Here is a 15,290-nt window from a genome sequence, read left to right on the forward strand (position 1 = left end):
TTACCTACGTTTCTGGAATGGAATGCACTATTTCCTTAACATCAGGCTTACTTCATTGCCCTCTGTAAAATCGCACCCCCTTCTCTCTCCAGTCTACTCAGCCTGCTTTATATCTTCATAACCCTCATCTCCACCTGATGTATAAACATATCCTATCCTTATTCCTTTGTTGATTTGCTACACTCCTCACCCCCAGTTAGAATTGACTTGCTTATTAATTGCACTTAGCAAAAATGTGAAATGGCCCAATTAGAAATAAGGAATATGTTGGACCTTTTTCTAATGTACTTTTTTTTTTTTTTTTTTTTTTGTGGTACGCGGGCCTCTCACTGTTGTGGCCTCTCCCGTTGTGGAGCACAGGCTCCGGACGCACAGGGTCAGTGGCCATGGCTCACGGGCCCAGCCGCTCCGTGGCACGTGGGATCTTCCCGGACCGGGGCACGAACCCGCGTCCCCTGCATCGGCAGGCGGACTCGCAACCACTTGCGCCACCAGGGGAGCCCTCTAATGTACTTTGAGATACTTGGTATAGAATGGAATCACCACAAAATTATTTGATAAATATGGTTTGACTCCAGGGTCAAGGTATGTTCTTGAGTCAGAGGCCTGGGTGCCTGCTGCCTGTCCCCCTGATCCCACCCTCACAAACCTGCGGAAAAATTCTCCTCCTCCCCTTCCTCAGCTCTCATGAATTCCTTGCCTCCATCTGTTTCCCCACTCCCTTCACTTTCCACATTTAAGAAGGTAGTTGAACTGAAAATTTTTTCCAAGCAGGAAAGACTCCTTCATCTTTATGCAAGCGCAAGAGGTAAAGATGGGATAGAAATTGGGCTGAAAATAACAGAATAGTCTTTGGATAATTCAGCAAAGAGGAATTTACGAATACTTTTTTAAAAAAATGTATTTATTTATTTTTGTCTGCATTGGGTCTTCGTTGCTGCCCGTGGGCTTTCTCTAGTTGCTGTGAACAGGGGCTTCTCTTGTTGTGGAACACGGGCTCTATGCACACGGGCTTTAGTAGTTGTGGCTCAGGGGCTCTAGAGCGCAGGCTCAGTAATTGTGGCACGTGGGCTTAGTTGCTCCACGGCATGTGGGATCTTCCCGGACCAGGGCTCGAACCCGTGTCCCCTGCATTGGCAGGAGGAATCTTAACCACTGCGCCACCAGGGAAGCCCTGAATACTTTCTTATGAAACATTTACAATTGTCACATATATATGAATAAATGTTACAAAAAACAGAAACTTACACCTGACAGCACTTTAAAAATACTCAGAGAGAATTGACTCTCATGAAGGAAATCCTTGCCTTTCTAAACAGAGTAGATTCATAAATTCAAAACATCATAATGTATGACCTCTATTGAAATCTAGTGATATCACCTTTAAGTTTATTTGATGTGAATAAGGGTGTTTAGTTCTTTGGCTAAATAACTGAAAACAATATAGGTTCCAGCTGCTGATGGGTTAATGAGGTAAGATAATAAGTACTAGAGAAATGTCATGGGTATAATTAGAATCCATAATTAATATCAAACTGGCCAGTAAAGTTCAGCATTGAAGTTGGAAACACAGTATCGAGGTATAATTTTCAAAAAGTTAAACACATTGCTTTCATACAAAGTGAACGTGGGTCAAAGATTTATTTAGCTCATTAATGAGGGAAACAGCATGGTAGCAAAGCTGGTAGTAAATTCTCAAAGATACTTTGAGAGCCTGAGTATATATTGGCACTGAAAAAATTGTGAAATTAGGTTGCTAGGATAGATGGAAAACTGGCTATTGTGCTAACAATTAAACACTAAACTTTGAAGATTATCATTTCTACCAGATAAATTTCATTTGCATTTTTATGGGGCAAAAATTATTTGTGCCACCCTCAATTTTCTACAAGCTATTATTTACCTTTAAAAGATGTAAAATATTCAAAGAAACAAACAAAATAAACCCAGGAAAGTATTAGGTTAGCCAAAAAATTTGTTCGGTTAATGAATATGTTATTCAATACAGTTCTTCGTGAAAATGAAAAATGTGTCTCACTCAAAACTGAACGAACTTTTTGGCCAACCCAATATATACCCACAGAAAAAGAGATTCTCTTTGGGTGGACCTATTACATAATACCCCAGTATGACACTGAAAGAACATGCAGTCTTTCTTTTATCTATTTAAAAGTTTTAAACTATTTTCATAACATTAGTCATAAAAATAAGAGAAATGAACCAAAATTTCTGATTAGATAAATGTTCTCCCAGCCACACGTATACAGGAAAATCTATACCATCAACAATAAAATATGACAGACAACACTGTATTACTATTTAATCATTATCAAAATAAATCACAATATAAAGTATGAACATAATAGCTGTCACTTATTGAGCAACAGTCTTTGTGAGGTAGATAGATAGATAGAACACACTGTTAGACCCATTTTACAAATGATGAATGGCATGGAAGTCATGGGGCTTCCCAAGGTCACACAGCCAGTGGTGGAGCTGTTAACCCACTTTCTAGCCGCTACCTACAAATTGATACATTACAGCCATATCAATAATCCAGAGAATTAAAACAACTCACTTCCAGGTTTCATTCAGTCAGAAAAACTATTCGGCTAACTATAGATAAATTTCATAAGCAAACCAGCAACATTTTCTCAGCAAAATGAAGGATCCAAAACTCTGACGACACCTAATCAGGTTATTTATCCAAAGACAAAATTTCACCTCGGCTGTCAAAATACAGAGGAGGAAAGGTAACATCATCAAAGACTGCAAACATCTTAAAAAGACAGAAAAATTGACTTCATATATTCTCCTTACAGAATACACCTTTGCCTCTGAGATTTTCTCTGAAAAAAATTTTTTTTTATTTTAATCTAAAATAGTCTGATCAATCCTCTAGCTATAAAACTACTAATTTAAGGAAAATACAGCAAACAAGGAAACATATTAAATAACACAACTGGGATGTAATCATCTAAACCTAGATGGAGGAACTAGATATGCAATCCCTAAATCTAGGTAGAAAATCTAGATAGAAGGAACTATGCAGGACAAACAACCCAGTTTGTTCAATAAGTAAATAGCAATGAACGACAGAGACATAGAGATAGAGAGACTGAGTGAAACAATGTAAAAAAAAGAGGTACAAAACAATTAGAAAAAACTGAACAATGACTATTGGATGATATCAAGGAAAATTAAGTTAATATTAATTTTTGTAATATGATAAAAGTATTATGGTTATGTTTTTAAAGTATCCTATCTGCTAGAAATACATATGGAGATATTTACAGATCAAATGGCATATTGAAAATTGTTTTAATGTAATCCACGGGTGGAGAAAACATGGGAGAGGGTACAGATGTAATCATTTAGGCCGTGAGATGATAACTGTTGAAGTTATGTGAGGGAGACATGGGAGTTTATTATTCTGTTATTTCTACTTTTGTATATACTTGGAATTGTCTATGATAAAATATTAAAAAATCACTAGGTTGTATACAAATAAATTAAACAAAGTAATAAAATAATCTTTTCTTTCAGCTGTATTGAGACATGATTGACATATAACGTAAGCTTAAGGAGTCCAACATAATGATTTGATACACTGTATATATTGTGAAATGGTTAGCACAATAAGGTTAGTCCAAAAAATCACATAGTTACACTTTGTGTGTGTGTGTGTATCTGTGTTTCTGCGTGGTGAGAACTTTTAAAATTTACTACCTTAGCAATTTTCATATACTGTACAATATTATTAACTATAATCACCACACTGTACATTACATCCACAGAACTTATGTATCTTATAACTGGAAGTTTGTGCTCTTTGATCACCTTCACCCACCCACTCCCACTCCACCCAGGTGACCACCATTCCGTTCTTGGTTTCTATGAGTTGATGATGTCCCAAAAGTCCTGTAGACTTTATTCACTCTTTTTTTCTTTTTGTTTCACTAACTCAATAATTTAAATGACCTATCTTCTAATTCATTGATTCTTTCTTCTGCTTGGTCAAGTCTGATCCTGAAGCTCTCTATTGAATTCTTCAGTTAAATCATTGCCTTTTTCAGATGTAGAATTTCTGTTTGTTTGGTTGGTTTTTTGATGGTTTCTATTTCTTCATTGAATTTCTCATTTTGTTCATGCACCATTCTCCTGATTTCTTTTACTTGTCTGTATGTTCTTGTAGTTCACTGAATCCTTCTTTAAGAGGATTATTCTGAAACCTTTGTCAGTTCATAGATCTCTTCTTTAGAGTCAGTTATTGGAACTTTATTAGTTTCCTTTGGTTGTGTCATGTTTACCTGATTTTTGTGAGCCTTAATTCCTTGCACTGGAAACTGTGCGTTTGAATAAGTGGTCTCCTCTTCCAGGTTCACTTTGGCATCCAAAGACCTTTACCAGTCTGTTAAGACTGAGGCACTGGACAATTCAGCTGGTAGTGTCTGTGTGCAAGCAGGGCTTGCTATTGGGGTCTCTAGTTGGCAAGACCACCACCTGTATTCTGAGGTCAGGAGATTGTTGCTGGCTGGGCTCCATAGTAGAATGGGCCTGTTCTATGGGCACATTCAAGTGGGACTGCTGGGTGGGCTCCCTGATTGGGCAGGGATGCTGGTTGTGCTCTGTATCTGGGTTCTGCAATCACTTGTAGTCAGGTGAGGTGGCAAGCTGTGTTCCCTAAAAGGGTGATTCCAATGGTTGTACTCTGTGATTGGGCAGGGCTACAGCCTGGGCTCTGCAATCTCTCCTGACCTGATGGTGTCACTAGCTGTCCTCCATGTTTAAGTGGGTCTGCAGGTTGTGCCCCAGTGTAGGTCGGACCATAGCCTGAGCTTCACAATCAGGTAGAACACTGGCTGTGCTCTGCTGTTGGGTAAGGTCACTGGCTGAGCTCTCTGGTTGGGAGAGGCCCCTAGGTGTAACCCACAGTTGGGTAGACTAGACTGTGCCCTGTGGTCAGGCAGACTTGCTGTTCAGGTCCCCTTGTTGGGTGGGGGCACAGACTATGCTCCATAATTGGGTGGGGCCGCTGGCTGCGTTTGTTGGCTGGACAGGGCTGCAGGCTGTGTTCAGCAATTGGGCAGAGCCTTAGGTTGGGCTCTGCTGTGAGGCAGGGATATAGGTAGGACTCTAGAGCTGGGTGGTACTGTAAGCAGGGATTGAGCCTGCCCAGGGTCACTGTTCAGGCTACTTGGTTAAATGGGGCCAAAGGCTATTCTCAACAGTTGGCAGAGCTGTTGGCTTAGCTCCCTGCCCAAGCAGCACTGTATGATGGGCTCCTCAGCTTCCCAGGTTCTCTGATCAGGCTTCCTAGTCTGGTTGGACTGAAAGCTACACTCAGCTTTGAACAGTGCTGCAAATTTGATTCTCTGCCCAGGAGAGGCTATAGAACAGACTCCATGGCTTGTATAGCTTGTTGTCTGGGGACCCAAATTGGGCAGAACTGCCAACCAACTTCCCTGGCCAGATGGGGCCACCAGCCTGGCTTTGTAGATGTTCAGAACCACTGGCTGGGATCTCTGTTTGATCAGTACTGCAAGTCCACTAAGATCTGAGCACTGGTTGCTATAAGCCTATTCTCCCTTTTCCATCTCTAGGCTCTATCTGATCTCCAGAGGTTGATCCCTACAGATTTCCCCCATCATCCCCAAGAGGTGAGATCTGATTGAGCTTCTCAGGAAACATACCACAATGCTGTGGGAGCTGGATGTCCACCTTGAGCCCTCTTTTTCCCACTGGAGAAATCTTAGGCCCAGGGGTGAGGGTGGCTCTGTATGGTACTGTTCCAGCCTGGAGGAAGGGCTATGCAGTCAGAGTGCAGCCACTCCTCTTACCCTTTTAATGCAGGCCTTTTCCATCTCTGTGGTCCAGAGCGGGTGTGTCAGCATCATTTCTGGGTTCTAGGATTGTCTATAGATAGTTGCTAGTTGGTCTTCTTGTGAGGGACACTGAAGTTGGGAACAAACTATGTTACCATCTTGATGAAATCACTCTCCTAAAATAATCTTTATCATTATTTTTCATATGCATTTCTCCAACAGAAGGACCTAGTTGGCTTTACTGATCTATAAAAAGAGTTTAACTTATTGAACTCATTCTTTGTTTTTCCCAGGTGGCTGAAAAAAATCTCACCCTTGACAATTCCCATTATTACCAGAGAAGTAGACTTAAAATTATTCCAAATTTAAGGTTAGGCCGTTAATCAATACAGGATCAGAGGTTGGCTGTGGCGGGTGCGGGGTTACAAATCTTCCCAGAAATCATACATCAGCTTTCTTTTTTTTTTTTTTTGCGGTACACGGGCCTCTCACTGTTGTGGCCTCTCCCGTTGCGGAGCACAGGCTCCAGACACGCAGGTTCAGTGGCCATGGCTCATGGGCCTAGCCGCTCCATGGCATGTGGGATCTTCCCGGACCAGGGCATGAACCCGTGTCCCCTGCATCAGCAGGCGGACTCTCAACCACTGCGCCACCAGGGAAGTCCCATACATCAGCTTTTATTAACAGAACATCACCTAAGTAAGATAAAAATTAATCTAAAAATCACATTAATCACTTTTGCTATGTAAGAAATAACGTTACTAGTTATTTGAAAACTTCTACTAAATGTTAATTATGTGTAAAAATGACCAACGTTGAAAAACAAGAAAGATGAGTAAGTCTCATCATAAAATGATCAAGAGGCTAAGTGAAAACTAAGAAGTAATTGCACAACAAGTTATTGGGCCTTTCTGCTCTCAACTCCTAAACTGTCTTCTCAACTTCAATTTGTCCTCTCACCTACTCTCTATGGTGGATTTTCAGGAGGAGTCAAACATAATTCTCAAAAATATTAAAGCATGTACATATTTCAAGATATTACATAGAAAAAATAGTATGTGAGAACAGGGAGAAAAAAGTGTGCAGGAGAAGAAGTAATAGAAGACAGAAATTTGTCTGAAGAATCAAAAGAGCCCTAGAGTCTGATTTGTAAGTTTCTTATCTAATCAAACTAATAGTCTTTCAGTGGACTGAGTGATTGGTATAATTCATCTTGCCTTTAGCAAACATGCTGATGCTCTCTCTTGTAACACACTTATTACCAAGAAAAGAACATAATTGGTATCAGTGGGAATGCTTCTGGCTGCAAGTAACATCCCAAGACAGCTAACTTAAACATCAAGAAAAATGTGTTTACTCAAAAAGCAAGGAGTCCTGAGATGAGGTGGCTTTGACTTTCTACAGTTTCTATCTGCCATCTGCAGCCAGTTAGGTTTGTCCTTGACGTCCATCCCATAATAGTTGCAAGAGGACTACCGTAGCTCCTGGCACCATAAGAAGACACCATAATATCTAGTGGTAGAAAAGCAACTGTTTTGTCCTATGTGACTAATTATAAAAAGGAAGAAATCCTTTCCCTGAGGTCCCCAGCCTATTTCTCTGATGTCTCATTGGGAAGAACTGGACCCATTTGCCACCCACAAGCCATTTGCCAATGACACAAATGAGATCTTCCTGATGGGAGGTTGGCTAATGAAGTTTATCCTTGAGCAACGTGGCAGATGGGTGAACAGAGTTCGGCTGGGCAGGAAGAAAGACTGAATATCTGTTAAATAAGTTCCTATAATCTGGGCCAGTGTCTCTCAAACTTTAATTTCAATTTTGTTAAAATGCAGAATTTGACTGACAAATTAGAAAAGTGAGCAGAAATCCCAGATAACAGGAATCTCTGAAGCAGTGGGATTTCTGCTCACTTTTCTAATTTTTCAAGGTCACTCTATAGTTACAAACTGAGAGAACAGGCAGAAATAACCAGGATGGTATTTAATAAGTACACCTGGGGAGAAAAATAATAAATAAACTGTACCAATAAAAGCCTGGGAATGGTGACAAATGCATATGTACGACAGAGTAAAAGGTCTCAGGGTCCCAGTGATAGCAAGCTATTTTGAAATACTGCAGTGATGTTACAGTTATAAAACTAACCCTACCTTTGGGATGCCTAACAACGTATATATTATGTTCTGGGTTATAAAGTTTTGAAGGATAAAGATTTTGGCCCTTGCATGGCACCCAGAAGGGAACTGTAACAGACTTAGGGACCAGTCACAAGGAAAGGGTAAAGGAAGAGAACTCCTCCTTCTAAGAAGACCAAAAGGCACACCTAAGCCAACTTCAGGGCTGGATATGTCCTGACTTGAGAGGGACAGCTGGCTGTTTGTCATCTTGACAGATAGGAAAAGTGAGGATTCAATAGCAAGAATGACGTGTAAAAAGACCTCAACAGGATCCCTGAATCCAGCCTAGCTTTTGAGTAGCCCCTTGTCTTTGGGCGCTTTGCTTAACTTCTCCAAGTCTCAAGTTCCTTGTTATAAAATGAAGTAACCAACACCTTCCTTTCAGAGGTTAGTAAATGTTAGAGACAAATAGGAAATGTGTCTGGCCAGAGTAGGTGCTTAATAAATGGGAATAGATATTATTGTAGTAATTTGTGATAAAAGGTTTAAATTAGATGGAGGTTCCTGTGCTGTATACAGCAGGTGTCCTTAAAGAGCTACTGAAATAATAGTCCAGTGGTCACTGCACACCTGACCCCCAGGCATCACATGGAGGTCCGTTACCTCGTTACATCCCTTACGGCTCCCCCAAGCTCCACAGCAGTGATATGAAAATGTGCTATCAACTCTTGGGGGAGGGAGTAGTGTTCTGTAAACACTGATCATTTCTCTGATCCCAGCCCCTTCCAATCCAACCAGCTCTCCTTTTCCAACTTCCTTCTAAAGAAATGAGGGCGGCTGGGCTTCTTTCATGATAGAATAATTTTAACATGTAGCACATGTTATTTCATTGGTCTTCATTAGTCATACAACTGAGCCAAGTTAAATCTGATGATTTTACTCCAAAACACTTTCACTATAAGAGTCCTCACGTCAGGCCTTGCTTTATGCATGCCCCAGGGTTTTGCAAATGTTTCCTAAATGTAAAATGGTTGCCTAGTGTGCCCTGCTTTCTCCTGGAATTCTGGCTACATTACATTTCTCTCTACTTGCAGTGCATTCTAAAAAAATAAAATAAAAAAAGGCAGTATCTGTGCTTAGACCGGGTTCCGTTTCCTTCAATGCTAATGAAAGGAGTTTAAGTTTTTTGCCTAAAACCTGCAATAAGGACTTAGTGGAAGCTTCTTTCCTTAAAGGCAAGAGCTATAAAAGACTTTAAAATATATTTTCTTCTTTGTAGATAATGGCTTACATTTGAGTCTTCCTGCAGAGTGAAGAAAACCTCTAAATAGTCCTTGGAGACACATATGAACAGAAAGGCCATGGCATTTTGAACCGTCGTTGCCTCCTTTACAATTACCCATATGACCTTTGGAGAAGCATCTCGGAGAAACACCTGGGATTGACAAGAAAGCTCGGCTGCTGAGCATGGCTCCTCTCTGTAGATGCCACGACTGTTAAAATGGACTTTCAGCCATTCCCCAGGCTGGGAGGTTAGGGCTTTAGCCTGATTTCAAAGAATACACATTTCAGAGCCAAAGCGCAATTCACTGTCTGATTATGACACATCAGTCAACAATGCAAATCAATCTCTAAGAACACAACACAGTGGCGTTTTTCAAATTTAGTAACGTGAACAAGGTAGTGAGAAATTAATGAGAAGAAGTAAAGCGTAATAACACTCCTGCTGGGAATTATTCATTTGAATTTCCTGAGAACATTCTTATATTGGAGCAGTTTAGAAATAATTCTATTTACAAGCAATAATTAATAATGATGATGGTATTTATGAAGATGGTAATGAAAAGTGCAATAACATCTATTGAGCACTTACTGTGTGTGAGACCCTGTACTAAGAGCTTTATAGGTATTATCTCATTTAATCTCACTTAATCCAGTGCGAGAATCCTGACAAATTTTAGGGTCATCATTAGGATAATACAATTTTTCTTGATACTTAAATCTAGGACACAAGCACAGCTCACCAGCCTCGAGGGCAAGGACTTTGCACGTCACCTTTTATGGTACCACATAGCACCTGGCATAGAAGAGATGCCACCAGTATTTGTTGAATGAATGAGGCAAGGTTGGCAAGATTTCAAAGTCATAAAAATCTGAATTATTTTTATGAAATTAATGAACTTTGATAAAATATTTCAGTGCTACTACATCATTAAAAGTGATTACAGGGACTTCCCTGGTGGCTCAGCGGTTAAGAATCCACCTGCCAATACAGGGGACACAGGTTCGATCCCTGGTCCGGGAAGATCCCACATGCCGCAGAGCAACTAAGCCCATGTGCCACAAGTACTGAGCCTGCGCTCTAGAGCCCGTGAGCCACAACTACTGAGCCCACGCACCTAGAGCCCGTGCTCCACAACAAGAGAAGCCACCAATGAGAAGCCCGCACACCGCAACGAAGAGTAGCCCCTGCTTGCTGCAACTAGAGAAAGCCTGTGTGCAGCAACAAAGACCCAACACAGCCAAAAATAAAAATTAAAAAAATTAAAAATGATTACAGATCTTCCTCAATTTATGATGGGGTAATGTCCTGATAAACCCATCAGAATTTGAAAATATTGTAAGTCAAAAAATGCATCTACAACACCTAAACAACCAAACATCACAACTTAGCTCAGCCTAACTTAAGCATGCTAAGAATGCTTACATTAGCCAACAGTTGGGCAAAGGCATCTAATACACAGCCTATTTTATAATGAAGTGTTGACTATCTCACATACTGTATTGAGTACTGCACTGAGAGTGAAACACAGAATGGTTGTCTGGATCCAGAATGGTTCTAAGTGTATGGGTTGTTCACCCTCGTGACTGTCCAGCATCAGAAGAGGGGATCACACCACATGTCGCTAGCCCAGGAAAAGATCAAATTTCAAAATTCAAGGCACAGTTTCTACTGAATGCATACAGCTTTCACACCACTATAAAGCCCAAAATCATAAGTCAAACCATCGTAAGTCAGGAACCATCTGTGCTACTTTATTTCTAAATTCTTTATAATGAGTCTTTTACTTTTATAACCAAAAAGTAATCAAAGTTTATAAAAATTTCAATTTGCAATGAAACATTTTTAGTTCTTGGATTATTTGATTACTGTTCATCTTTCTCAGGACAGAATGAGTTCACTGAAGCCAGGAACTATGTCTGCTTTGCTCATCACTGTATCTCAGCACATAGGAGAGCACCTAATACATGGTAAGTGTTCAATATTGAAAGAATGTATGAATGAATGAATGAACAAATGGAGCCCACTCATTCTTGCTTGAGTCAAAACTTCAGAGAAGTGTGGGAAGAGTTAGAATATATGGGTCCTTCATACCAAAGGACAAGAAATAACTGTCCCATGGTTAACATACCCCCTACATCAGTTCAGCATGAGTGGGGAAGAGAAGCACAAGTGAAGTAAGAAAGAGAGCACACTCGACAACAACACTGTATCTAGAGTAGGGACCAGAGGAAAGACCAAAATCACTTTTGCAAAAGCACAGGGTCTGTTATGTCCCAAGACTCGTTCTGTGTGTCTGTGGATATGAAGGACACACAGTCACAGTGCAGCCGAACATCAATCTACTGGAGTCTAACTGTGATGGGTTCATAATGCAGACTCAGTCAGAACGGACTCTTTCATCAAAAAAGTGAAACTTTTATTTGCAACTGGACTCTCAGCCTACTACAAATTATCCTGATGGCTGTGTTCCAGTCTTACCTGTTTCCAAACGAAGATACAGTAACAACTGTCGCGTGCTTCCCCATCCACGGGGAAGGTGGATAACCACCTTTCCTCATGCCTCCTGCTTCTTACCAGTCATGAGGCAACACTGCTTTATGAAGTCCTTAGAACTGCCTTAGCTCACTTCACCCTTAATAGAAGGGTAAAGACCTTGCAGTCATCATGATAACAATAGCTTCTGCTTATTTAGTGCTTATATGCTAACCAACCACTGTACAAAGTGCTTGGCATACATTGTCTTCAATCCTTACAGCCTGGCTAGGTAGATATTAGTATTCTCACTTCATAGATAAAGAAACCAAAGCTCAGAGTATTACATAAATTGTTCACTATTGTACTCTTTTGTCAGACGACTCCAAGACCTGAATCCTCCCACCATCCACCATACACTATGTTCCTGCAAACACAGCACCCAATTGTCAGAGCCAACAATTGTACCCGGATGCTCTAAGTGACAGTGGAGAAATCAATCACTTAGCTACCCAGACTGCCCCCTCCATCTTTGGGCCTTCAGACGAAATTGCTTTTTCTTTTATGCCTAGTCAGCAGTTCTCTTAAAAAGTCAAAATCTCACCTTCTTTGTTGGCTTTCATTTTCTTGGCAATTCATTGTAGGGAAGGTGTTAGTTTGGGTAGAAAAGTTTAATTTTTAGGATCTCAGGAAATAGTGGATTTCCTTTCAAGGTCAAGGGAACGGCATGAACAAATGCAAAAACTTCCCAACAGAAGTACCATGACAGGTCCAGACCAACTAGAAGAAGGGTTACTGGGAACCACAGGAAAGGGGCATTGGATGGGAAGATGGATTGGCAACTGCAAACACTAGTCCATATGAAATGTATTTATATTTGGAAGTAACTGACACAGATTATTTTACTTCCCAAATTGGAAAAGATAATTGACCTGTGATCGGAAAATGATCAATGCCTTCTTTCCGATGTGCATACTGCATTCAGAAAGTGTCTGTTCATTCTGTGCCTTCACGACCGTGAGTTCCCACCATTTACATAGTGAATGTAAACAGTACATCTTCAGGACAGTGCTGAAGAGGAACAAAGGAGCAGCCTCTTACCAGTGGTCTTGGACTTGGTGTTGGTCTTAACACAGACATCTTTTTGTCTATGCTAAATGCTTCACAAATTGATTGTTATAAGTATCAAAAAAAGAAATTCCTGAGAACCAGTTTACTTATCACTGACTTATGACAGAGAAACATTGACCCTATAAATCAAAATAATTTTCCCTACACTTCGCTTCTGAATGACTTCCAAGGAACCACTCTCTTACAAAAAACAATTCCAACTATGATTTGACTAGATAAGTCCAAATATTCTGTTTGATATACACCAGGAGGTGGGAAGGGAGAACTCTGGGAAACTTTCCAATATTTTTGTGAAAAAAATTTTAATGAATACAAAGAATCATGAAATGCTAATACACTGGGACAGCAGTAAGGTCTCAAAATAAAAGCTGACTTTAAACACAGTTTTATACATCCATAGACACTTTTCAAATTTTCCCTATTTAGCACATAATTAATTTCCTAATTAACTAATTAGATATTTTAGGAGGCTTAAAGACTACAGGGGTTAAATGCATAACTGTTTCATGGTTACTGTTACTGAAAAAAATGATGTTAATAAGGTTGAGTTCTTCAAACATGTTTTTCATTTTTCCCTAAGAATATAATTCTGTGTTAGGCAGTGCTTTATTACAAATGTTAGGGGTAGGCGGACTGGGAACAAATCCCAAGTCTCTAATTTGAAAATCTAGCATTTCATAGATGGAAGTATAGTGTTTCCACATAACTGTACCTCTGTTAACAAGAGTCTGTTTATTAACCACAGTTGACCACATGGTGTCTTGGGGGAAAAGGCACTTTGTGTTCTGAAACTATTTCTCGATGTGCTCACCCATGTTCGGCTAACTGGTCTTGGGGTGGGGAGGCCAGCCTGGCTGCCCCTAAGATGAATGGGGGAGGTTAGGACAGAAAGGGCGTCTTTCTCCACAGAGATTTAGGGTGCCCCTCCCTTTCACCTTCATTCACTAATTTATTCACTCATCAAAGTAATCATTCTTTCAGCAAATATGTATTGAGCCCATACTATTCGCCAGGAAAAGAATTAGGCATTTTATATGTATTATGCATTTATTCAACATCCGGAACATTTTTCTTGAGCTCCTACAATATGCCAGTGACGTTTTAGAAACTGGTAAACAGGGTAACTGTGGCTTTTACCCTCATAAACCTTCGGGGATATTTTTTGGGGGGTGGGGGTCATTTGGGTTCCATATTTTGTGGGGTCTGAGTTTTATACAATTTTGAAGTCCTATTTACCAAAAAGAAGATGCATTTATAAAAACTGGTCTGTCCAAGTGTAGGCCCTGAAGCTGAAGCTTTATTAACTTCATGGGAAATCTGCCTCTAGGCTCTGCTTGCTGACATCTCCTATTTCATAGTCTACGTTTGTGTCTCCCAACCAGGTAGGTTGCCAACCATTGGAAATTTACTTTTTTGGGGACTTAAAAGCATTTACGTTTTTCAGAGTCTTTTTAATAAATGCAGATTCTCTTAAATGAGATCACAGCTTAAGGTGTTATTATCCCCCAGGGGGCTATTAGGTGCCAAATAAACACTGAAGAAATTAATTAATTAAAGGTGTAAACAGAAGCTTTGTTAGCTGGGCAGAGAGTGGAAAAGTGAAGGGGAAGAGAGTTTCAGGGGCACCCACTGAAAACAATAGGGATTGAGAAGGCAGGTGTGTGCAAAGTATGAACTGTTTTCCTTACAAATCTCTCTGGGGTCTGGCTGCCCAAGATTGAAAAAGTTGCATCTAAGTCCTCAGTATTATAGCGACAGCTGCTACAGCAAATCCTAAAGGACAGCAAGGTGGCCCCAGAGCCTATGAACAAACCTCCTCTGGGGACAATTTGCAGAACAGATAATCATTCTAATGATTATCCAATCTTATTTCTTTTTTCCTTTTCTGTAATTTAATTTTAATTTGTGTTGAATTTCATTTTTTTTAAATACAGCAGATTCTTATTAGTTATTTATTTTATACATATAATTGCATACTTGTCAATCCCAATCTCCCAATTCGTACCACCACCACCACCCCTCCCCCCCCACTTTCCCCCTTTGGTGTCCATACGTTTGTTCTCTACATCTGTGTCTTTATTTCTGCCTTGCAAACCAATTCATCTCTGCAATTTTTCTAGATTTCACATATATGCGTTAGCATGCAGTACTTGTTCTTCTCTTTCTGACATACTTCACTCTGTATGACAGTCTCTAGGTCCATCCACGTCTCTACAAATGACCCAGTTTCATTCCTTTCTACGGCTGAGTAATATTCCATTGTATATATGTACCACAGCTTCTTTATCCATTACTCTGTTGATGGACATTTAGGTTGTTTCCATGACCTGGCAATTGTAAACAGTGCTGCAAAGAACATTGGGGTGCATGACTCTTTCTGAATTATGGTTTTCCCAGGGTATATGCCCAGTAGTGGGATTGCTGGGTCATATGGTAATTCTATTTTTAGTTTTTTAAGGA

The 15,290-nt window shown here is 40.1% G+C and overlaps 1 protein-coding gene across 4 annotated transcripts in view; it reads right to left on the minus strand.

The window, feature by feature from the left end:
• The window catches only part of MACROD2 (mono-ADP ribosylhydrolase 2), a 1,989,159-nt gene that overhangs the window by 742,570 nt on the left and 1,231,299 nt on the right, over positions 1 to 15,290 (minus strand). The gene's annotated exons all lie outside the window — the stretch shown is intronic.

Source organism: Globicephala melas, chromosome 15 (genome assembly GCF_963455315.2).
Source record: "Globicephala melas chromosome 15, mGloMel1.2, whole genome shotgun sequence".
In the NCBI taxonomy this organism is placed as follows: domain Eukaryota; kingdom Metazoa; phylum Chordata; class Mammalia; order Artiodactyla; family Delphinidae; genus Globicephala; species Globicephala melas.